At 42.8% G+C, this 24490-nt stretch overlaps 1 protein-coding gene across 6 annotated transcripts in view; it reads right to left on the reverse strand.

Annotated features, from left to right (window-relative positions):
• tanc2b (tetratricopeptide repeat, ankyrin repeat and coiled-coil containing 2b) overlaps positions 1-24490 on the reverse strand; it is a 258109-nt gene that overhangs the window by 216743 nt on the left and 16876 nt on the right. The window contains exon 2 of one of the 6 annotated variants that reach the window (XM_046357221.1): positions 6427-6613. The exons of the other annotated variants lie outside the window; for them this stretch is intronic. The gene's annotated coding sequence lies outside the window, so the exon portion shown is untranslated. The remainder of the gene's footprint in view (positions 1-6426; positions 6614-24490) is intronic. 6 annotated transcript variants of the gene reach the window in all.

Raw genomic sequence — 24490 nt, forward strand, 5'->3', positions numbered from 1 at the left:
CTACAGAAGGACCACAATATTATAGCACATTATGTGTGCTCAATTCATTCTATTTCTGCTAAATGCAGTTCCAGATACAGTGCTGCAATTTATTTTTATTTTTATTTTTAGGGGGTGGATCAGCTTAATATTGCAGAAAGATTGTTGCTTCCATGAATGTAATTGTCTGCATCATTTCCAATTCCCCATATATTGTTTTGGTAAATATATATCCATATGCATACACGTATAAGCACATATGCATTCATATACACATATACATACAGTTGAAGTCGAAAGTTTACATACACTTAGGTTGGAGGCATTAAAACTCGTTTTTAAACCACTCCACAAATTTCTTGTTTACAAATTATAGTTTTGGCAAGTCGCTTAGGACATCTATTTTGTGCATGACACAAGTACATTAAAACAACAATTGTTTACAGACAGAAAATTCCAGAAAATGATGTCATGGCTTTAGAAGCTTCTGATAGGCTAATTGCCATCATTTGAGTCAATTGGAGGTGTACCTGTGGATGTATTTCAAGGCCTACCTTCAAAATCAGTGCCTCTTTTCTTGACATCATGGGAAAATCAAAAGAAATCAGCCAAGACCTCAGAAAACAAATTGTAAACCTCCACAAGTCTGGTTCATCCTTGGGAGCAATTCCCAAACACCTAACAAGTACCACGTTCATCTGTACAAACAATAGTATGCAAGTATAAACACCATGAGAATACGCAGCCGTGATACCGCTCAGGAAGGAGACGCGCTCTGTCTCCTAGAAATGAACGTACTGTGGTGCGAAAATTGCAAATCAATCCCAGAACAACAGCAAAGGACCTTGTGAAGATGATGGAGGAAACAGGTACAAAAGGATCTATATCCACAGTAAAACAAGTCCTATATCGACATAAGGAAGAAGCTCAGCAAGGAAGAAGCCACTGCTCCAAAACCACCATAAAAAAGCCAGACTACGGTTTGCAACTGCACATGGGGACAAAGATCGTACTTTTTGGAGAAATGTCCTCTGGTCTGATGAAACAAAAATAGAACTGTTTGGCCATAATGACCATCATTATGTTTGGGAGGAAAAAGGGGGAGGCTTGCAAGCCGAAGAACACCATTCCAACCTTGAGCGCACGGGGTGTCAGCATCATATTGTGGGGGTGCTTTGCTGCAGGAGGGTCTGGTGGACTTCACAAAATAGATGGCATCATGATGCAGGAAAATTATGTGGATATATTGAAGCAACATCTCAAGACATCAGTCAGGAAGTTAAAGCTTGGTAGCAAATGGGTCTTCCAAATGGACAATGACCCCAAGCATACTTCCAAAGTTGTAGCAAAATGGCTTAAGGACAACAAAGTCAAGGTATTGGAGTGGTCATCACAAAGCCCTGACCTAAATTCTATATAAAATTTGTGGGCAGAACTGAAAAAGCGCGTGTGAGCAAGGAGGCCTACAAACCCGACTCTGTTACACCAGCTCTGTCAGGAGGAATGGGACAAAATTCATTGTTGTGGGAAGCTTATGGAAGGCTACCCAAAACGTTTGACCAAATTTAAACGATTTAAAGGCAATGTTACCAAATACCAATTGAGTATGTAAACTTCTAACCCACTGGGAATGTGATGAAAGAAATAAAAGCTTAAATAAATCATTCTCTCTACTATCATTCTAACATTTGACATTCTTCAAATAAAGTGGGGATCCTAACTGACTAAAGACAGGGAATTTTTACTAGGATTAAATGTCAGGAATTGTGAAAAACTGAGTTTAAATGTAGTTGGCTAAGGTATATGTAAACTTCCGACTTCAACTGTATATACATACTTTAAAAAATATATACATGTACTATTCCCTGCAAACCCTACCACCCTTACCCCAATTGGAGTAAACCAATAAACAATATCACTTAGGCTTCTACCTTCAGTTTATACATATTGTTCACATTTTACAGACAAAATCTATTTTACAATAGTAATATTTTGTTTGTGTTTAGTCCTTCCTCTATTTCTGATGTCCATCCAGTTTGATTTCTATTTGTAACGGTGCTATTTCACAACATTTCTGAACATATATACATTTTACAGACACCGTATGTTTTACATTGGTTATCTTGTTATTAGTCCCACCCTTCAGCTCTATTCAACCTCTCCCATCTATCTCTTAACACCCTCCATTTTGGATTTCTATTTGCCATATATTTTTTAACTGTGCTGTGATGCTTCATAAAAGAACTGAACCTTTCTATTCTCATAGCTTCTACAGATTGTAAATTAAAAATACATTTTTTGCTAAAATAATTATATTATTGATTGATTGACTATGGCTTTTCAATTTTTTTTAAATTGATGTAAAAATGTATCACTAGCCACTTTAAACAATGCCACTTAATATAGTGTTTACATACCCTACATTACTCATCTCATATGTATATACTGTACTCGATACCATCTACTGCATCTTGCCTATGCCGTTCTGTACCATCACGCATTCATATATCTTTATGTACCAATTTGTAAGTCGCTCTGGATAAGAGCGTCTGCTAAATGACTTAAATGTAAATGTAAATGTACATATTCTTTATCCCTTTACACTTGTGTGTATAAGGTAGTAATTGTGGAATTATTAGGTTAGATTACTCGTTGGTTATTACTGCATTGTCGGAACTAGAAGCACAAGCATTTCGCTACACTCTCATTAACATCTGCTAACCATGTGTATGTGACAAATAAAATTTGATTTTAGACTATATACAAATATGGACGAACGATGTCAGAGAGGAACAGATTAAGATACAGTAGAATAGTATAGAATACAGTATATACATATGAGATGAGTAATGCAAGATATGTAAACATTATTAAGTTACTAAGATACCGTAGAAGTCTAGAAAACAGTATATATACATATGAGATGAGTAATGGCTGTTTAACAGTCTGATGGACTTGATAGAAGCTGTTTTTCAGTCTTTCGGTCCCAGCTTTGATGCACCTATTCTGACCTCGCCTTCTGGATGATAGCGGGGTGAACAGACAGTTGCTTTTTTCCCCTTGCTGTGTCATATTGGGTGCTGTAGGTCTCATGGAAGGTGGGTAGTTTGCCCCCGGTAATGTGTTGGGCATACCGCACCACCCTCTGGAGAGCCTTGTGGTTCCGGGCAGTGCAGTTTCCGTAACAGGCGGCCCGACAGGATGCTTTCAATTGTGCATCTGTAAAAGTTTGTGAGGATTTTAGGTGACAAGCCAAATTTCTTCAGCCTCCTGAGGTTGAAGAGGCTCTGTTGCGCCTTCTTCACCACACTGTCTGGGTGGGTGGTCAATTTCAGTTTGTCAGTGATGTGTACGCCAAGGAACTTGAAGCTTTCCACCTTCTCCCTGGGGTCCCATTGATGTAGATAGTAGAGAGTGCACCCCCCTGTTTCCTGAAGTCCACGATCATCTCGTTTGTTTTGTTGACTTTGAGTGAGGTTGTTTTCCAGGCACCACACTCCCAGAGTCGTCACCTCCTATAGCAGATGACAATGAGCAAAGTAGACATATAACCACTGTCTGCCATACATGGTTTCCATTCCTTGAATCCTTTCATGAATTATAACCAGATCTCACTGATACTTCACTTGCATCACATTCTTTGAACAGTCGTGACATGTCACAAAAGAGCGAGAGAGAAAAAGTCCCAGCGCCATCTTTAATCTGAAGGGATTTGTGGCCTCGAGTCATACTGAGCTCAAAGTCACTACAAACTCAGATGAATGAAACAGGCAAAGATCAAAAGGACTACAACTATAGACCAAGACCAGGTAAGGGGCAGGACTGTTCATCATAACTCAACTGGATTGTCTTCCTTGCAAATTGGGGTTAGCCTTTGCTGGTTGTCATTTGTGAGTTTGAAGTGCATTTGACACACACACACACACACACACACACACACACACACACACACACACACACACACACACACACACACACACACACACACACACACACACACACACACACACACACACACACACACACACACACACACACACACACACACACACACACACACACACACACACACACACACACCAACAGGGATGAACGCTGTTCCTAAGATCCCATGCATCATCCTGGCAAAAGTCATCATCATCTTCATCCTCTCTATAGCTGAGCAGCAAGCAGTAGTGTCCAGTATCTAAATAACTGGTATTCACAAAAGTACATACATTCTCAAGTGCTGATTGGAATCATTCACATTGACATTTAGAACATTTAGAGTCATTCACCAAGCCCACGCTTTACAGGCAAACATCGACACCTACCGCCTTTTACAGAACAGTGGCAGAATGGTTAACTCTTGCAGGTTTTGACATTACCCATTTGCTTTAATGTCAAAAAGCACAATGCACATCACTGCAGAGAACATTTTGAAAGTGGTTGATAAACAAAAAAGCCATTCCTCAGAGTGACCGCCATGTCATTTACTACATTTTGAACAATCCATAGCTTTAATTTCTACTACCTCCAGAACACTGTCTAACAGTGTTTCCGTTGTTGTAGTCTGCTCTGCGGCTCCATAATCTCACAAGGAACAAAAGAGCCTGTGTCACAGGGTCAGGAGACATTTAGTCAGACAAAAGTTTGTGTCAGCGCTTTCCTGTGAAGGAATGAGAGCCGTGCGAGGCAAGCCCAGAGAGCGAGAGAGAGAGCAGGAGAGAGAGGAGAGAAGGAGAGAGCGAGAAGGCGAGAGAGAGAGGGGGGAGCTGTTGGCCTCTGTCGCCTCTCTGAGGAGAGCTACGGTTTATTGGGCCTACGCTTCCACTCCATTTGCTGCTCTGCTGCAGCATGTCTTAGGGGCAACACTGCGTAGCAGCGTACCATGTGTGCCAGGCTTCTGTCACTACGGATACAGCTCTGCAGTGGCACCACGGCAACAGCTCTACACCCCTTAAACAGCTGTCAGAAGCTATTCAGACAGAGGCAGACACAGTTCAAAACAACACACACACACGGCCCAGTCATAACGTTGCACTACTGAGTCAGACACACTGTTTAAAACAAAATAGCAGAGCAGCCCAGTCATGACGGATCAGAGCAGAAACTGTAGAGGCTACTTTAAAGCCTGGTACTGGTAACTTTCCTTCTCACAGAGAGAAATTACTGGCAGAGACTTTTCTTCTTGACTCCAAACTTATTTGCTAGCCTGTTTCAAAGCAAGTTTGCTGCAATTCTAGACATTTTTCCATGGGCCTGAGAGAAGATCATGCAATTTGATAAATAATTTCTTGCAATTCTACACGTTGCCATAGGCTGGAGAGAAATGTTTGCAGTTTATAAATATGATATCTGAGTGAGAGTGACTAACAAAATCAATCGGGGCCCTGGCCCCCAGTCGGTAATTCGACCATGATTACTACCAGTTTAGATAACTGGCTTTCAGCTGGGCCGCCAGTTGTATAGATGTTTGCCTCAGGAAGAACCCATCACCCCCCCCCCCCCGGCAATTGCAGCTGAAACTCTCTCGCCTTTTCAGTCTTTCTATATTTCTCTCTCCCCCTCGCTCGCTCCCCTTCTTTGTCTCACTTTATCACACTCCCTCTCTCAGAAGGCCTTGAACACTCAAACGTGTACTCACTAAATAATTTTGGGTCCATTTCAAATCATATCAAAGTTTATCAGCCGCATACACAGTTTTGCACCTCGAAGCCAAACAACAATTTCATGGCTGGACAGTTGCAGAATAATTACATGAGGCCCCCAAGCAGACACATCGATCAGCACTCAGTACTTCTTTCCGAAATAATAGCCCATTTTTTTTATAGTGATATTCATTTATTTTGTGAGAAGCTGCCTATCTGCTACTGCTGGTCTTTGATGACAAGCCTTTGAAAAAAGGACAATAGAAGAATACATTATTATTCTTTGCTGATGGGCTCTCCATCTATGCCTTGGTAAACAACATCAAATATATTCTGAGGCAGTGGCTCCCAACCTCCTCTCGCTACCAAATAAAACTGGGTAGTTGCTAGACATTACTACAAGGGCTGTATCCGTACTAGTCTCCTATGGAAAAAACTCATTAGCAAACATCACTGCTAAAGGGCTAACCAAGATCAAAGCTTGCAATATGTGTTCCAACCTGATTACAAAAGCACATTATTCAGTTAAAGCTAGCTACATTATACCCTCGAAATACATTCCCTGACTGACAGAACCACTATTCATTCAGTTTATGCCAAAACAGGTACAGCTTATTAAACACCTCTGAACACTTTTGTGCTTGCCTTTTTCTTAAATCAGGTATGTCATTGAGAACACATTCTTGAACACCTCCGAACACCTGTTTCTGTAGAGAGCTGCTGAGCATGAGTAACATCGGTTTAGACCTAAATGACTGGAGAGCCAGCCAGACAGGTGTAGTCTTAGTTGTGTGAAACCTGAGACCTGATGACTCACCATGAGTAGACAGCAGGCTAGGCAGGTGTTCGGAGGTGTTCAAGTGTTCGGAGGTGTTCAGGTGTCTGGAGGTGTCCAGGTGTCCAGATACTGAGGCAGTGAGGTGCTACATGTCTCTATGATGAACATGAACCATAGTCCTGATCCTGATCCCACTACAAAGGGGGCAGACACCCAGCACAGCTCTCTATGGAGGGAAACCCATACAAGGATGATTAAACACTATGGAAAGATGTAGAGCGAGAGAGAGAGAGCGAGAGAGAGAGAGAGAGAGAGAGAGAGAGAGAGAGAGAGAGAGAGAGAGAGAGAGAGAGAGAGAGAGAGAGAGAGAGAGAGAGAGAGAGAGAGAGAGAGAGAGAGAGAGAGAGAGAGAGAGAGAGAGAGAGAGAGAGAGCAGAAGAGAGAAAGGGGGAGAGAGAATTATTGGCACACGGTGGAAAGAATGTTCAAAGGCATACAAAACCACAGGTGGTGATACACGACAGAGAATAATCTAGCCTTCAGAAACCACAACAGTATTTAATGTAATGGTGCAGTTACTCAGTCTGTATTGTAGTGTGGGATGTCTGAAAGAGTCTGTTGTCAAAGTGTTTGCAGGCAGGCAAGATCCCGCGTGTTAATGGAAAACTGTGGGTGGACTGACATAGGGTGTATAGGGTGTCCCAGATGGAACCCTATTCAATATATAGTGCACTACTTTTGACTAGATCCCTATGGGGGAAATAGGGTACCATTTTAGATGCAAACATAGTGTTGAACCAAGAACTGTGATGAACACTGAACAAAAATATAAACACAACAAGATTTTACTAAGTTTTAATTTATTTTTTATTTCACCTTTATTTAACCAGGTAGCCTAGTTGAGAACAAGTTCTCATTTGCAACTGCGACCTGGCCAAAATAAAGCATAGCAGTGTGAACAGACAACACAGAGTTACACATGGAGTAAACAATTAACAAGTCAATAACACAGTAGAAAAAAATGGGCAGTCTATATACAATGTGTGCAAAAGGCATGAGGAGGTAGGCGAATAATACAATTTTGCAGATTAACACTGGAGTGATAAATGATCAGATGGTCATGTACAGGTAGAGATATTGGTGTGCAAAAGAGCAGAAAAGTAAATAAATAAAAAACAGTAGAAAAACAGTATGGGAATGAGGTAGGTGAAAAAGGGTGGGCTATTTACCAATAGACTATGTACAGCTGCAGCGATCGGTTAGCTGCTCAGATAGCTGATGTTTGAAGTTGGTGAGGGAGATAAAAGTCTCCAACTTCAGCGATTTTTGCAGTTCGTTCCAGTCACAGGCAGCAGAGTACTGGAACGAAAGGCGGCCAAATGAGGTGTTGGCTTTAGGGATGATCAGTGAGATACACCTGCTGGAGCGCGTGCTACGGATGGGTGTTGCCATCGTGACCAGTGAACTGAGATAAGGCCGAGCTTTACCTAGCATGGACTTGTAGATGACCTGGAGCCTGGAGCCAAGTTACAGTTCATATAATGAAATCAGTCAATTTAAATAAATTCATTAGGACAGAATCTATACATTTCACATGACTGGGACTACAGATATGCATCGGTTGGTCACAGATACCCTAAAAAAGGATAGGGGCATGGATCAGAAAACCAGTCAGCCTCTGGTGTGACCACCATTTGCTTCATGCAGCGCGACACATCTCCTTCGCATAGAGTTGACCAGACTGTTGATTGCTAAATGACTTAAATGTAAATGTAAATGATTGTGGCCTGTGGAATGTTGTCCCAATCCTCTTCAATGGGTGTGCGAAGTCGCTGGATATTGGCGGGATCTGGAACATGCTGTCCTACAAGTCGATCCAGAGCATCCGAAACATGCTTAATGGGTGACATGTCTGATGAGTGGAAGAACTGGGACATTTTCAGGTTCCAGGAATTGTTTACAGATCCTTGCAACATGGGGCCGCGCATCATCATGCTGAAATATGAGGTGATGGCGGCAGATGAATGGCACGACAATGGATCTCGTCACGGTATCTCTGTGCATTCAAATTGCCATTGATAAAATGCAATTGTGTTTGTTGTCCGTAGCTTATGCCTGCCCATACCATAACCCCACAGCCACCACGGGGCACTCTGTTCACAATGTTGATATCAGCAAACTGCTCGCCCTCACAAGGCCATTCACGCCGTCTACCATCATACAGTTGTAACCGTGATTCATCCATCAAGACCAGACTTCTCCAGCATGCCAGTAGTGAGCATTTGCCCACTGAAGTCGGTTACGATGCAGAAATGCAGTCAGGTCTAGACCCTGGTGAGGACAACTAGCACGCCGATGAGCTTGAGACGGTTTCTGACCGTTTTTGCAGAAATCCTTTGGTGGTGCAAACCCACATTTTCATTAGCTGTCCAGGTGGCTGGTCTCATACGATCCCGCAGGTGAAGAAGCCGGATGTGAGGCCGGTTGGATGTACCGCCACAGTTTCTAAAACGACGTGGAGGCAACTGATGGTGGACAAATGAACATTCAACTCTTTGGGAACAGCTCTGGTGGACATTCCTGCAGTGAGCATGACAAATTCACACTCTCTCAAAACTTGTGACATCTGTGGCATTGTCTTGTGTGACAAAATTACACATTTTAGAGTGGCCTGTGTAATGATCATGCTGTTCTTGATATGCCACACCTGTCAGGTGGATGGATTATCTTGGCAAAAGAGAAATGCTCACTAACAGGGATGTAAACAAATTTGTGCACATTTTTTTTTTCAGCTCATGAAATATGGGACCAATACTTTACATGTTGCATTTATATTTTTGTTCAGTATAGTTCGATTAAAACGTTTTACATGCTTTCCAATAATTATTATTTCACTAATAATCCTGTTTACATAGACACATCTGAAATCAGGCTACCTGGTGGCACTCTGATAAATGAAGAAAATTGCCAATCAAAATAATAAGCATTAGTGATGCACCGATATGACATTTTTGGCAGATACCGATATTCCCCTTGCCAAAAAAAAAAAAACCGATACCGATAACCAATATTTACAATTTTAGTGGCCTTTTAAGCATTCTAGAACAGTTAAATTGTTAACACACACACGGATGCAGTGGTCTAAGGCACTGCATCTCAGAGCAAGAGGCGTCACTACAGTCCCTGGTTCGAATCCAGGCTGTATCACATCCAGCCGTGATTGGGAGTCCCATTGTGCAATGCACAATTGTTCCAGCGTCGTCCGGGCAGTCATTATAAATAAGAATTTGTTCTTAACGGACTTGCCTGTTAAATAAAGGTTACACACACACACAAAAGTTATTTTGTTGTCATTTAGGTATGTCCCATTACCAGTAAAACATAATCAAAACCTACTTTTTTCACTTATTTGATGTGCTGTTTCGTCGTTTCATTCTCAACCAGGATTTCTATGGAACACCGTTTGGGTCTTTGTGTGTCAAAAATGATACACCTCAAATAACACTATTTGACGTGTCAAATAACACGACATCTGTTTCAGTAGCTAGCTAACTATATGTCATCATGATAACTAAGTGTCATCATCTAAAATAACCCTAATTTATAAGACAGTTCTTATTTGATTAATGGAGGTTGGACCAATCTATGTGAAGCTAGCCACAATAAGGATTCGGCACAATAGTGTACTTTGCAGTTAGCCTTAAAAATAAAAGTATGGCATAATTCTACTATTTGTATTCATTTGCATTACTGTCAATGACATTCTTTCATTTTGAAGGCAAACCGCAAATTACACTATTGTGCCGAATCCTTATTGTGGCTAGCTTCACAACACATAACCCAGTGCGGTTGAGCCTCACTAGCCAGATGAAGCTAGCTGACTGCTTATAACATTAGCAACTTAGCCCTGTTGCCCAAAGCTGACTAGCTATTTATTTTCATGAACTGAAGTTCAATTTCAATAGGTGAAGAACAAGTGTGTACCGGTGCTCGACCAGTCGGCGAAAGCCAACATCACACACGACAGAGAACGGTTGATTAACAAGGGAAATCAATTCCATTATCTTGGCTTAATGAATTTCGCCTTTAAGAAAATTAGAGTGAGACAACTCACTCTTTCAAATGACTGCTCAACTTGTAGACTGCTCAATCCAAACAGCAGACATTGTGGGCTAGTATAGCGCATGTATAGCGCAAAATATAGCTCAACATTTTCCGTGGAATCATTAAGTCACGTAGCTACGTTATATAGGTATGCACGTCAGCTTTGACATCGGTTTTGCACATCGGGGCGTTAAACTAGACATCGGCTGATACGATTATAGCATTTTTAACAAAAAAAAATGTATTTTTTAAATTTTATTTCACCTTTATTTAACCAGGTAGGCTAGTTGAGAACAAGTTCTCATTTACAACTGCGACCTGGCCAAGATAAAGCAAAGCAGTGAGACACAAACAACAACACAGAGTTACACATGGAATAAACGAGCGTATTGACTGTACGCGTATTGACTGTACGCAGACAATAACACAATAGACAAAAAATAAAGTCTATATACAGTGTGTGCAAATGGCGTGAGGAGGTAAGGCAATAAATAGGCCGTAGTAGGGGAGTAATTACAATTTAGCAAATTAACACTGGAGTGATAGATGTGCAGATGATGATGTGCAAGTAGAAATACTGGTGTACAAAAGAGCAGAAAAGTTCATAAAAACAACATGGGGATGAGGTAGGTAGATTGGGTGGGCTATTTACAGATGGGTTATATACAGCTGCAGCGATCGATTAGCTGCTCAGATAGCTGATGTTTAAAGTTAGTGAGGGAATTATAAGTCTCCAGCTTCAGGGATTTTATCAATTCGTTTCAGTCATTGGCAGCAGAGAACTAACTGGAAGGAAAGTCAGCCAAATAGGAATTGGCTTTGGGGATGACCAGTGAGATATACCTGCTGGAGCATGTTCTACAGGTGGGTGTTGTTATCGTGACCAGTGAGCTGAGATAAGGCAGAGCTTTACCTAGCATAGACTTATAGATGACTTGGAGCCAGTGGGTCTGACGATGAATATGTAGCGAGGGCTAGCCGACTAGACCATACAGGTCACAGTGGTGGGTGGTATAAGGGGCTTTGGTGACAAAACGGATGGCACTGTGATAGACTGCATCCAGTTTGCTGAGTAGAGTATTGGAAGCTATTTTGTAAATGACATCGCCAAAGTCGAGGATCGGTAGGATAGTCAGTTTTACGAGGGTATGTTTGGCGACGTGAGTGAAGAAGACTTTGTTGCAAAATAGGAAGCCGATTCTAGATTTAATGTTGGATTGTAGATGTTTAATAAGAGTCTGGAAGGAGAGTTTACAGTCTAGCCAGACACCTAGGTATTTGTAGTTGTCCACGTATTCTTAGTCAGAACCATCCAGAGTAGTGATGCTAGTCAGGCGGGCTGGTGTGGGCAGCAAATGGTTGAAAAGCATGCATTTTGTTTTACTAGCATATAAGAGCAGTTGGAGGCCACGGAAGGAGTATTGTATGGCATTGAAGCTTGTTTGGAGGTTAGTTAACACAGTGTCCAAAGAAGGACCAGATGTATACAGAATGGTGTCGTCTGTGGAAAGGTGGATCAGGGAATCACCCGCAGCAAGAGCGACATCGTTGATATATACAGAGAAAAGAGTCGGCCCGAGAATTGAATCCTGTGGTACCCCCATAGATATCGTCTGATTCCGATATGTTCACCAATATATAGTGCATCCCTAATAAGCATATTTGATTCTGAGTTTGGACATATAGTCTGTACGTGAAAACTACTTCTAAGATGCCTACATTAATTTTTGTGCATGTAACTGTACTCATTATGACATTACAACAGAGAGCTAGAAAGACAGACTGAGACAGACAGCTGTTTGACAACATTCTGCTTGTCAAGTTGCACTGTCTTTGTTTGGTTTCCGTGAGAGCACAGGATGACCTATACATGATCACTTGTAAAAGGTACAAGCCTCAATTGATGTTGAATAGACAAGAGAACAAAATAAAAGCACAACATGAATAATGCAGTGACAAATAGAAATTATTTATTTACAAATAATTATAGGAGCACAGAAGGAGGGATTTCAGAAGTTTTAGAACTGACAGAGATATTTGTTTACCCAGAGATCAGTCAGTAGCTAAGATTTCATCAAAACTGACTTAAGGAAACATTACCAACATCCCAAATTGAATTTCAACTCTGTCTGGCTTCAGAGCCCCTTCTTCACCATAGCTCACCACTGAGCTCCTCCATTCTAGTCCACTACCCAATGCAGTTGTCTGTCTGCTTTGCACCCTCTTCAAACACAGGCCAAAATTATATTTGGTATGCATTCCAAATGGCACCCCTTCATTATATAGTACACTACTTTTGACCAGGGCCCATAGGGAATAGGGTGCCATTTATGACAACAACAAAAAAATGCATTCATGAGGATAGAATGCCACTGGCGTACAATAGGCTTCTTCAGACTAACTGTCTGAGTCACAATAATTAGATTTCCTCAAGGGTGTCACATGGACATTTCAGATTTCCAAATTATTTGTACATTTTTACCCCTGCAGGGAACATTTTGTAGTGCTTTATCTATGAGTTTTCATGCACAAGTTATTGGCTCTACAACTAATGTATTTGAACAAATGTTTTGGATGTGTCTGAATAAGTGTCTAGCATCATTCTGAGATATCTGTGTAGAAGTGAGAGATGCAAACTGGAAACACCTTATAACATGACAAAACATACAGCCTAGACATGGTCTGTGTTACCCTCTCAGAGAGTACACTTGCTGAAAGGGCAGTGATTAGAGTTCAAATAGATGGCAAAGCAACGATTTATGGGTGGGGGAAAGAGGAGGGGGATATCCCCTTAGGTTAATACACCAGTCTAGACACACATGAAGACTAGGGGTCAGGCAGTAGACAGGGCTCAGGTGAGGCAGCCCACCTGTCCCCCAGGTCCCATTGGCCACATGCTGATTAGAAAGGATACGAGGACGTAGATGAAAACCTCTCTGTCTTCATCCATACAGATCAGCTCATATTAGACTACCACAGTCCTGTTTCACAACAAGTCTATGGAATGTATCCAAATATTTTAAATCACTGTTTTAAGTGCTGATACTACCAGGCTATCATTAAATTCTGTTTATACGGTATGATTTCCGTACAAATTACTGCATTCATCTGTATCCCGGAATGACACCTAGTGTCTCCATTTCATTGATAAATTGCCGAGATAAATATGTACATTCACATCCTGCCTCTCCTCTCTTCCATTACTCTGCTACAATGCTCTTGCCTTTATGGGTCCGTTCTGAGCCCTCTCCTGTACTCCCTGTTCACCCACGACTGCGTGGCCACGCACGCCTCCAACTCAATCATCAAGTTTGCGGACGACACAACAGTGGTAGGCTTGATTACCAACAACGACGAGACGGCCTACAGGGAGGAGGTGAGGGCCGTTTGGAGTGTGGTGTCAGGAAAATAACCTCACACTCAACGTCAACAAAACTAAGGAGATGATTGTGGACTTCAGGAAACAGCAGAGGGAACACCCCCTATCCACATCGATGGAACAGTAGTGGAGAGGGTAGCTAGTTTTAAGTTCCTCGGCATACACATCACAGACAAACTGAATTGGTCCACTCACACTGACAGCTGCCGTGAAGATTCTGCGCAGCAGCGCCTATTCAACCTCAGGAGGCTGAAGAAATTCGGCTTGTCACCAAAAGCACTCACAAACTTCTACAGATGCACAATCGAGAGCATCCTGGCGGGCTGTATCACCGCCTGGTACGGCAACTGCTCCGCCCTCAACCGTAAGGCTCTCCAGAGGGTAGTGAGGACTGCACAACGCATCACCTGGGGCAAACTACCTGCCCTCCAGGACACCTACACCACCCGTTGTTACAGGAAGGCCATAAAGATCATCAAGGACATCAACCACCCGAACCACTGCCTGTTCACCCCGCTATCATCCAGAAGGCGAGGTCAGTACAGGTGCATCAAAGCTGGGACCGAGAGACTGAAAAACAGCTCCTATCTCAAGGCCATCAGACTGTTAAATAGCCACCACTAACATTGAGTGGCTGCTGCCAACACACTGTCATTGACACTGACCCAACTCCAGCCATTTTAATAATGGGAATTGATGGGAAATGATGTAAATATATCACTAGCCACTTTAAACAATGCTACCTTATATAATGTTACTTACCCTACATTATTCATCTCATATACATATGTATATACTGTACTCTACAACATCGACTGCATCCTTATGTAACACATGTATCACTAGCCACTTTAACTATGCCACTTTGTTTACTTTGTCTACACACTCATCTCATATGTATATACTGTACTCGATACCATCTACTGTATGCTGCTCTGTACCATCACTCATTCATATATCCTTATGTACATGTTACGAGGACGTAGATGAAAACCTTATCCCCTTACACTGTGTATAAGACTGTAGTTTTGGAATTGTTAGTTAGATTACTTGTTGGTTATCACTGCATTGTCGGAACTAGAAGCACAAGCATTTCGCTACACTCGCATTAACATCTGCTAACCATGTGTATGTGACAAATAAAATTTGATTTGATTTGATTTGATTTGATTTATGTCTCACAGCTCCCCCTAACGTCTTCATACAGCTCCCCCTAACGTCTTCATACAGCTCCCCCTAACGTCTTCATACAGCTCCCCCTAACGTCTTCATACAGCTCCCCCTAACGTCTTCATGCAGCTCCCCCTAACGTCTTCATGCAGCTCCCCTAACGTCTTTATACAGCTCCCCCTAACGTCTTCATACAGCTCCCCCTAACGTCTTCATACAGCTCCCCCTAACGTCTTCATACAGCTCCCCTAACGTCTTCATACAGCTCCCCCTAACGTCTTCATACAGCTCCCCTAACGTCTTCATACAGCTCCCCTAACGTCTTCATGCAGCTCCCCCTAACGTCTTCATGCAGCTCCCCTAACGTCTTTATACAGCTCCCCCTAACGTCTTTATACAGCTCCCCTAACGGCTTTATACAGCTCCCCTAACGTCTTCATACAGCTCCCCCTAACGTCTTCATACAGCTCCCCCTAACGTCTTCATACAGCTCCCCCTAACGTCTTCATTCAGCTCCCCTAACGTCTTCATACAGCTCCCCCTAACGTCTTCATTCAGCTCCCCCTAACATCTTCATGCAGCTCCCCCTAATATCTTTATACAGCTCTGTGGCACCGTGAAATGCCCATGCCTAACTGTGGCTGAAGAATGCCCAGTTCAGCAACATGGACAGTGCCACCTACCTCCGCACAGGAGACAGGTGTACTCACTTCAGCACCATGGACAGCGGCACGGACTGCAACACAGTGGACAGCAGCACTCAGTTCAGCACCAGGCCAGCCGAAGACAGCACCACAGCGCTTCTCACCCAACACACCTGTGCAGGATTACTAATCAGCACACCTGCAAGGCATTCCCTAATCAACTGACTGGCAAAAGAGTGCAGGCTGGACCTCACTCAATGGGAGCAGTTAGGAAGACACATCATGTCTACTGTTTGTTTCTCTCGCCGTCTACAGACTCCTCAGCGGCATTGTGGACTAAAACTCCAGAGACACTAAAATCTTAGCAAGTAAGAGCCGTAAGACAAAGTAAAAGCATCTGAAACTTGAACTATTTCGTAGTGTTTACTCATTGCCAGTTGTGTAGTCAGGCACACCGCACACTTCCCGACAAGCTCTTTCTAATCTTTTATACAGCTTTTCCTAATGTCTTTTAGGCTTGGGTGGTATACTGGATTATTTGGAGATGGCCATGGGCTGTTTTTTCAATACAGTCAACACAATTTTTCATTATGAAGCTTACCGGTAGTCCCCACTCAGTGGGGTGTTTGTTTACATGAAAAAAGACCGGAACCTTGAATCACTGTTGTGCAGCGCACACACCAGGTGATCTAGTTATAGTATGGAATTTATAACTGTTTTTCAGCTAGAAATCTTAAAGCTATTATATTAACTATCTAAAGTATGCTAAATGCTCTGCAGTTGTGCATTCGGTTTGCTAATTTAGTAGCTATGTTAGCTTTTTCCAAAATCAAGCTTTGCTTGGTAACAACAGATAATCCCCTCCTGGATCAAGAGCTTTGCAGTGCATACAGCAAACTGTGTAGCATTGTTTAGATACTTGTATAACTTTATGAGCTGGGATGTCTGTCCTGGAAATAGTTTAGGTCAGAGACTGTATACATTTTCAATGTGATCGTTCACATTTAGTTATTCTCTATGGGATTTTACAAGTACAGTGGGGTTTGTGTCCAGTGCCAGTATTACAGAATATCCCGGTATGACGATCTGGATACCGCCCAAGCCTACTATTTATACAACTCTTCCAAATGTCATTATACAGCTCTTTCTTATGCCTTTAGTAGCGCCTCATACTGGACTAATATTTATTCTTTAACCAGTCGGACACAAAGGATTTACGTCAGACACCCGACAAGGCCAGTCATTCGCATGAAGAAGAGACATATCTGGGACGTAGGTCCGGGTGCCTTGTAAGAATCCGATGACAAGTGCGTAATCCTCCTCTACCATCAGTCCTATTAGCCAACCAGCAATCATTGGATAATAAAATGGATGCGCTCCGATCAAGACTATCCTAACAACGGGACATTAACTGTAATATATCGTGTTTCACCGAGTTGTGGCTGAACGACAACATGGATAACATACAGCTGGCTGGGTTTTCTGTGCATTAGCAAGATAGAACAGCTGCCTCTGGTAAGACAAGGGGTGGCGGTCTGTGTCTATTTGTCAATAAGAGCTCGTGCACTAAATGTAATATTAAGGCCGTGATAAGCTGTAGACCACACTAATTACCAAGAAAGTTTATCTATATTTTTTGCAGAAGTCTATTTACCACCACAAACCGATGCTGGCACAAAGACCACACTCAACGAGCTGTTTAAGGCCATAAGCAAACAAAAATATGATAATCAACAGGCAGCGCACCTAGTGGCCAGGGACTTTAATGCAGGGAAACATACGTTTTACCTCATTTCTACCAGCATGTTCATGTGCAACCAGAGGAAGAAAAAAATTGAAAACTTTAGACCACCTTTAATCCGGACACATACAAAGCTCTCCCTTACCCTCCATTTGACAAATCTGACCATAACTCTATCCTCCTGATTACAAGCAAAAACTAAAGCAGGAAGTTAGTGACTCGCTCAATATGGAAGTGGTCAGATGATGCAGATGCTAAACTACAGGACTGTTTTGCTAGCAAAGACTGGAATATGTTCCAGGATTCTTCTGATGGCATTGAGGAGTACACCACATCAGTCACTGGCTTCATCAATAAGTGCATCGATGATGTCTTCCCCACAGCGCCCGTACAAACATACCAGAAGCCATGGATTACAGGCAACCGCACTGAGCTAAAGGCTAGAGTTGCCTCTTTCAAGGAGCGGGACTCTAAACCGGATGCTTATAAGAAATCCCGCTATGCCCTCCGACAAACCATCAAACAGGCAAAGCGTCAAATCAGGACTAAGATTGAATCCTACTACATCGGCTCCGACGCTCGTCGGATATGGCAGGGCTTGCAAACTATTACAGCCGTGAGCTGCCCAGTGACACGAGCCTACCAGACAAACTAAATTACTTCTATGCTCGTGTGGAGGCAAACAACACTGAAGCATGCATGAGCGCATCAGCTGTTCTTGACGAATGTGTGATCACTCTCCGTAGCCGAGGTGAGTAATACCTTTAACCATGTCAACATTCACAAGGCCGCAGGACCAGATGGATTACGAGGATGTGTACTCCGAGCATGCGCTGACCAACTGGCAAGTTTGTTCACTGACATTTTCAACCATCCCTGACCGAGTCTAATACCTACATGTTTCAAGCTGACCACCATAGTCCCTGTGCCCAAGAACAACAAGGTAAACTGCCTGATTTGATTTAGATTTTCTGTCTGGCTTTAAATGTGGGCTAAAATATATTGCTGCTCAACTTGAGAAAACCATTGGGGTGCCCTTTGACTAACAGCAGTTTGAAATAGGTTCTATGATGGCAGTTTGAGAAATACAGTACCAGTCAAAAGTTTGAACACACCTAATTCAAGGGTTTTTATTTATTTTCTACATTATAGAATAATAGAAGACAAACTATGAAATAACACATATGGAATCATATAGAAACCAAAGAAGTGTTAAACAAATCAAAATGAGATTTTTCAAAGTAGCCACCCTTTTCCTCGATGCTAGCTTTGCACACTTTTGGCATTTTCTCAACAGGCTTCACCTGGAATGCATTTCAATTAACAGGTGTGCCTTGTTAAGCTAATTTGTGTAATTTCTTTCCTTAATGCGTTTGAGCAAAAAAAATGTTGTGACGAGGTAGGGGTGGTATGCAGAAGATAGCCCTATTTGGTAAAAGACCAAGTCCATCATCACTTTAAGACATGAAGGTCAGTCAATGCAGAAATTAAGAACTTTAAAAGTTTCTTTAAGTGCAGTTGCAAAAACCATCAAGCGCTGTGATGAAACTGGCTCTCATGAGGACCGCCACAGGAAAGGAAGACCCAGAATTACCTCTGCTGCAGAGGATAAGTTCATTCGAGTTACCAGCGTCAAATTGCAGCCCAAATAAATACTTCAGAGTTCAAATAAGACACATCTCAACATGAACTGTTTAGAGGAGACTGCGTGAATCAGGCCTTCATGGTTAAATTGCTGCAAAGAAACCACACCAATGAGAAGAGATATGCTTGGGCCAAGAAACATGAGCAATGGACATTAGACTGGTGGAAATCTGTCCTTTGAGTCCAAATTTGAGATTTTTGGTGCCAACTGCCATGTCGTTGTGACACACAGAATAGGTGAACAGATGTTCCCCGCATGTGGTTCCCACTGTGAAGCATGGAGGAGGAGGTGTGATGGTGTGGAGGAGCTTTTCTGGTGACACGGTCTGTGATGAATTAATTTAGAATTCAAGGCACACTTAACCCGCATGGCTACCACAGCATTCTGCAGCGATACACCATCCCATCTGGTTTGCGCTTAGTGGGACTATCATTTGTTTTTCAACAGGACAATGATCCAACACACCTCCAAGTTGTGTAAAGAGTATTTGACCAAGGAGAGTGATGAAGTGCTGCATCAGATGACCTGGCCTCCAATCACCTAACCTCAACCCAATTGAGATAGTTTGGGATGAGTTGAACTGCAGACTGAAGGAAAAGCATACAACAAGTGCTCTGGAAAAGCATTCCAGTTGAAGCTGGTTGAGAGAATTCCAAGTGTGAAAAACTGTCATCAAGGCAAAGGGTGGCTACTTTGAAGAATCCCAAATATATTTTGATTTGTTGAACATTTCGTTATTTATTACATGATTCCATATGTGTTATTTCATATTTTTGACGTCTTCACTATTATTCTACAATGTAGAAAATAGTCCAAATAAATCCTTTTGAATGAGTAGGAGTGTCCAAACGTGTGACTGGTACTGTAGGTTCTCAGATAAAGTGGTTGACATAGCTCTGTGCACTGTTGGAAGCTTGGGGACTCCCTAACCGACTCCTGCTTTCATTCTCTATAATAACAGAAACACAGACATATAACTCCACAGTGGTTGCCCCAAGGTGCAGACAAAAACTTTAATCTGAAAATGTTGCATGGGGAGTAGGTATAATAGATGCTTTAGAACAGGGCAATTACTCCAGCTATTGTCTATCAGCATCTCCTTCCAACACTTTGCTATATCTCCTAAACAGACGAAACAGTGTAGTTTGTCGGTTCAGATCTGCTTTGTGGCTTAACTACAGCACACTCAAGGGAAATAAGAATGGCTTCCTTTGAATGGAGCAGAAGCCTGAGTGCAAGGCAAGCGAGCCGCTTTTCCCATTACTCTCTAAGTCAGGACTGTAATCAGATTTCCAACGTCGCCTATATGTCTGACTTCTCCTGAAGAACACGAGGCAATGCTCCAGGTTTTTCCTGCTCCTCCAGCTTAAACCTATTGCTTGTCTTTACTAAGATGGGATGCTTGAGTGACCTGTATCAAGTGGCCTGTATCAGCAAGTACAAGTTCTACTGGCCAAGCAACACGTTTTATTACTAGAGGTGTTTGCCAGGGCACTAACTAATGCAGTGTGTCCCACTCCCAACGTAAACAACCTCAACAACACAAAGGACTTTGTGACGAATGCGTATGTAAAAAGGGCTTTATAAAATAAATGTGATTGAAATGGATCGCATTAGAGACCTGTTAGTAACAATTAGAGATGGATCCACATGGAGTACACTCTCCTAAATAGTTCTGTGCTCAAAGTGGAAATACAGAACTGACAGTATCACATTGTATAGCATCATAAACCCACTCACTAAAGTAAAACATGCATGCCAAGCAACTCCTAGGGTGTTCCTCTTTAAAAAGGGATATTTTCTCTTCCATGGAATTCCCAGTGAGATTCTAAATGGGGTGTTCTGTATACTGTTGGATATCAATTAGCAGCTCATTAGAACAGCAACAGTCCCCTTCCCCGCGGCTTCCTGTAGCCCCCAGAGAATCATTGACCCTGTAGCCCGAGGCTGTCTCTCTCTCGCTCTCCTGTAGCTGGTCTCAAATCTCATTTGAGGGAAACACATTGTCCCAGGTTGAGGCTGTGGGAGATTACTTCACCCTTTGAAGTCAGGTGGTTCAGAATGTCCACCCTGCAAATGGGATGTCTGAGAGACCATTAAGCCTTGGCTATATCAAATAAAAGCACTGAGGGAAGGCAGGAAGAGACTTCCTAAAAGCAGCTTACTGTTCAGTACATAGCCATTGAGAGGGACAGCTAACATCCAGTTCACTCACAAATGTGTAGTCCATTGGAAAAGCCTGAGCCTATAGCATAATAACCCAGTAATGACCTCAACTTCTCATACATTGCTACTAGGACTATTGTGTGGGGACCAGCGTATCCATTTGCACTAGCTCATGTGTATTTTGGGCCAGAAATGCTAGGGTATTTATAGCTGGCTTCTTCAGAAGGCCATCGGTCTGTGCGAACTGTTAACACAATGAACAGCCATGCCTGAACAAGGACACAATTTTGGTAACTGGACTGGAGATAGCTGACTACGTCTGGTCGTTTTGGTAACTGGACTGGAGGCAGCGGAATATGCCAGTGTCCCAAATGGCACCCTATTTTCCTATGGACCCTGGTCAAAAGTAGTGCACTATATAAGGAATAGAGTGCCATTTGGGACGTAACCTACTACTCACTTTCCTTTTGGATAATAATCCTGGCAAAGAGCAGTTCACTTAGTAGGCTTGTTGCCATTCCATTTCCAATGTCCCTTGTGCTCAACCAGCAGCACAATTCTATTTGCACTCCACAACTTATTATAAATTGGATTCCCATTTCTCAAAAACCACAGAGTATTTCCCTTAACAATCACAATCCACAACTCAATGTTCTTTTTATTATCTCAATCAATAATTTTGCTCGAAAAGAGAGAGTATTTGATGTGTGAATATTTGCTGCATAGTTCAGGCAGGAGTGGTTTGGACGCTTGTCCCCTAGCCTAGATTCCTCCTACACTAGTTCAAGCAGGAGTGGTTTGGACGCTTGTCCCCTAGCCTAGATTCCTCCTACACTAGTTCAAGCAGGAGTGGTTTGGACGCTTGTCCCCTAGCCTAGATTCCTCCTACACTAGTTCAAGCAGGAGTGGTTTGGACACTTGTAGCCTAGCCTAGATTCCTCCTACACTAGTTCAAGCAGGAGTGGTTTGGACGCTTGTAGCCTAGGCTAGATTCCTCCTACACTAGTTCAAGCAGGAGTGGTTTGAACGCTTGTAGCCTAGCCTAGATTCCTCCTACACTAGTTCAAGCAGGAGTGGTTTGGACGCTTGTAGCCTAGGCTAGATTCCTCCTACACTAGTTCAAGCAGGAGTGGTTTGGACACTTGTAGCCTAGCCTAGATTCCTCCTACACTAGTTCAAGCAGGAGTGGTTTGGACACTTGTAGCCTAGCCTAGATTCCTCCTACACTAGTTCAAGCAGGAGTGGTTTGGACACTTGTAGCCTAGCCTAGATTCCTCCTACACTAGTTCAAGCAGGAGTGGCTTGGACACTTGTAGCCTAGCCTAGATTCCTCCTACACTAGTTCAAGCAGGAGTGGTTTGGACACTTGTAGCCTAGCCTAGATTCCTCCTACACTAGTTCAAGCAGGAGTGGCTTGGACACTTGTAGCCTAGCCTAGATTCCTCCTACACTAGTTCAAGCAGGAGTGGTTTGGACACTTGTAGCCTAGCCTAGATTCCTCCTACACTAGTTCAAGCAGGAGTGGTTTGGACACTTGTAGCCTAGCCTAGATTCCTCCTACACTAGTTCAAGCAGGAGTGGTTTGGACACTTGTAGCCTAGCCTAGATTCCTCCTACACTAGTTCAAGCAGGAGTGGTTTGGACACTTGTAGCCTAGCCTAGATTCCTCCTACACTAGTTCAAGCAGGAGTGGTTTGGACACTTGTAGCCTAGCCTAGATTCCTCCTACACTAGTTCAAGCAGGAGTGGTTTGGACACTTGTAGCCTAGCCTAGACTCCTCCACTGTCACACCTTTTATTTCCATCCTCACAGCTCATCATAACACAAGCTGTGTGAATGACTATTACATCCCCTTCATGCAAAAACAAGTGTGTCAGCCAAAACACCATACCACTGAAGTTAGCCTGATAAAATACTTAAATAGATTAAACCAGTTTCAGAAACTCTTGGGAAGACAATGGAAGTTCACTTCAACGACAATTGTTTATTGTTAAAACCATTAGTTCCGGTGTATGGCTTCATCAGGGTTTTTCAACTAAACACTGTACAAGAACATCACAGAGCCCCAGGTTGCATCCCAAATTACATTCCCTATATATTGACCAGAGTAGTGCACTACCAAAAAGGGTGCCATTTGGGACGCACTCCTCCTGCTACTAAGCCCAGTGTAAGCATAAAGGTCAGATACGAGCCTGCTTATTTATATAACGGACTGTAACTGCCTCAGTGTCAACTTCACGGCACGCTGGCCTGCTGCTGCAGACCACAAAAAACAGCTCAGGCAGCACTTCCTCTGTACGATCAAATGTCACTATGCATCTACTCAATGCAATCATTTAGAATACAGTACCGACTGACACCACTCTCCTTAGTAATCATACAGTGTTATAGAGGGGACTATCTGACAGACAATTGCAGTACTACTAGCTATGTTTTCTTTCTTTATCAGATGCTTTAAGAATGATGGCGATGTCCCTGGTAATGTGCCGACAATGGCGACAGATGGGAATGAGGAGAGGAAAAGAGGAGAGGACAATGATTGGATGAGTTATGTCCCCTGTTGTGCGGAGATAGGAAGAGAAGAACAATAACAAACAGCCCGACAGAAGGCAGAGGGCTGCAATAACTGCTTCGCCGGGAGGTCAGGGGTCAGCGATTGCTCCTGACTCTGGGGATGAGAGAGGGAGACCAGCCTTGGGGATTGGGAAACAGAAAAGATAGAGAGGAGGCATCCCAAAGGTGTCCCTGGGCTCTGGTCAAAAGTATTGCACTAAATAGGGAATAGGTTGCCATTTGGGACGTAGAAGAAAGTCATAGCTCTCAGCCCTGATGAATCCACAGTCTGCTATTTATCTGCTGTCAGCAGCTGGAGCCAGCAGATGCAGCAGTCTAATTGGCTAACAAGGGTCCTGGGTCCCCCAGAAGAGGCTTTGGAGCAGCAGATTGATTGGCTACGGAAGCTCCTCTTTGTTTACACAACAACATCCTGGCTGTATGGCCATCTACTTCAGAATCAGAAAGCTCCATCATGTTGAGGCACAGAGATACAGACAGACACACACAGTGACAAACACACAGTACAAACTGACACACATTTAGGCTTGTCCAGAGGAAAGATGAATTCAATTTCATTAGAGCAGGATGCAGCAACACAGGCCCTGCTCCAATCACATCAGCCACTGACTGACCGGAAATATAACTGCCATCACTGGTTGTCTATTTTAGGGATATGGCCTACTGGCTACATTGTACT

Source organism: Oncorhynchus gorbuscha, linkage group LG07 (genome assembly GCF_021184085.1).
Source record: "Oncorhynchus gorbuscha isolate QuinsamMale2020 ecotype Even-year linkage group LG07, OgorEven_v1.0, whole genome shotgun sequence".
Lineage (NCBI taxonomy): Eukaryota > Metazoa > Chordata > Actinopteri > Salmoniformes > Salmonidae > Oncorhynchus > Oncorhynchus gorbuscha.